Genomic DNA, 2,092 nt, shown 5'->3' on the forward strand with positions numbered 1-2,092 from the left:
GTGGAGTCATGCCCATTCAAGCAGGAAGGGCACATTGCTATTTTTTTATATAATATGTAATTATAGTCGTTTTATATTCAGGCCTGGTTCTACGAGGGTGCAAACTGTGGACCCAACTTGGTAGCTGAGGTGAGGGTTCACTAACACAGAAGGCAAGAATGAGACCTAGGCCAAGGCGGATTTGGTTGGGGACATCAATCAGAACCCTTGCCAGATATGGAGTCTAGGGAGTCTAACCCTTATCCAGAAGCTGGGAAAGGGTGGGGCACCCAATAGGGTGGGAAATGGCCGTAGAGGTAATCTAGAAATGAAGGGCTAGGAGAGGCTGCTTTTCCAGAAAAGCGTGAGTCCAAGCGGCAGCAGCGGTGGGACTGCAGGGACGACGCTAAACTTGAATCGGTGCCCCCCCGGTCAATTGTGGAGCAGGACATTTGGGAGTCCTGTGGGCCAAATTTGGCAGCTAAGGTGAGGTTTAACCTAACTAAATCTATCTGGCCAAAGATCAGAAATCTAGAGTTTGTGGCTGAGATTTAAAAGCCCCATTTGTCTGCCCATTTCTCTGCAGAAATTAAAGCCCTTTGAATTTGTTTAAAAGTAAACTCGCTTGCATTTCTGGCTCCATCATATGCAAATAATGAATGTCCAAACTCTCTACCAAAATTGCTAAATATATAATTTATCATTATATTAAATAGGACTGGGCTGATTACACGTCTTTGTACTTTTGTACTTTTTTACAGTCTACCTCTAACTCCTAAATCATACATTCAATCATTAGTTCCTCCTTTCACAAAGAATCACAAGTTTTCTCAATATCCAGGAATACACTTACCACTATTTCTTTATTATCAAATTTCTTTTTAATATCTTGATATAACACTGCAACTGTTGAACTTCAGTTTCTGGAACCAGTTTGGAAATCAACAAAAAGTCCCTTGCTTTATAACAAATAACTAGCCTTTTAGTACCCTTTCCATGATTTTACGAAGCACTAATGTTAAGGCTATAGGACATTATTTACTGGGGTCAGATGCATTTTTGCCTGGTTTCAAGATAGGAATTATAACTGCATGTTTCCATTCTAGTGGCAAACAACCCTCTTCCCACACTATATTAAACTAGCTAGAATTTCTATAGTAAATGGTAAATGGACCTGGACCGTACTTCGTATAGGCGTTTCTAGGTCTTCCGACACTTCAAAGCGCTGTTTATACTACGTACCATTTCGGCCTTTCCACACCACATTCCACTCAAGTGATTGGGCCAAAGTCCATTCGAACAGAAACTAAAGCATTTCATACACATTGCACGGCAATCGGTGTGTAATTCGGGGTTCGGTATCTTGCTCAAGTATACCTCGACCATTGGGCACTAGGAGCCGGGATGGAACCACAAACCTTCGATAGGGGGACGATGCCACTCCACCACAGCCGCCCCGACCATAAGACCAACATCTTCCAAATTCTTGAATAACTCATATGACAGCCCCACCGTAATAGGCTTAAAATTAATAAATTCTCAGCTCTCAGTTATTCTCTCAATAATCAGTTTGGTCCTCTTCATACCTTTCTCAACTTCCAGCTTCCCAGAGCTGTGCACTGCTTGAAAACCTTCAACAAACAAATCAGCTTTTTTGTTGGATACTGCTTCCACCCCACCATTCTGTAAAACTGAAATTGATCTTCCATTATACTGCCCTGACATACTGCGTACAGCTGACCACAGGTGTCTTATAGGAGTCTCAGAGCCCAGCGTTTCACAAAATCTCTTCCAACTATTTCTCTTTGCATTTTTAATTACTCTTCTTGCTACTGCCCTTAATACTCCACTGCATAACACAGCGTTGGATGTTGTCTTAATTTTCTATATCCTCTATTTCTGTTTCTTACAGAAATAGAAAAAGTGAAATCATTTATTACATTAACGAACCACCACACGGAATCTGGGATTATGCTTCATGGGAACAGTGCAACAAGCTTCCTTATGGATCATCAATCTAAATGAAGCATTCCAATTCTCCTCAGAGTCTCTCAGTCTATCCCTTTAACTACATTTTGAGCCCTGGCGCATCCAGATAGCTCACCTGGTAGAG

Source organism: Morone saxatilis, unplaced genomic scaffold (genome assembly GCF_004916995.1).
Source record: "Morone saxatilis isolate NCDOM2014 unplaced genomic scaffold, NCSU_SB_2.0 Contig14, whole genome shotgun sequence".
Lineage (NCBI taxonomy): Eukaryota > Metazoa > Chordata > Actinopteri > Moronidae > Morone > Morone saxatilis.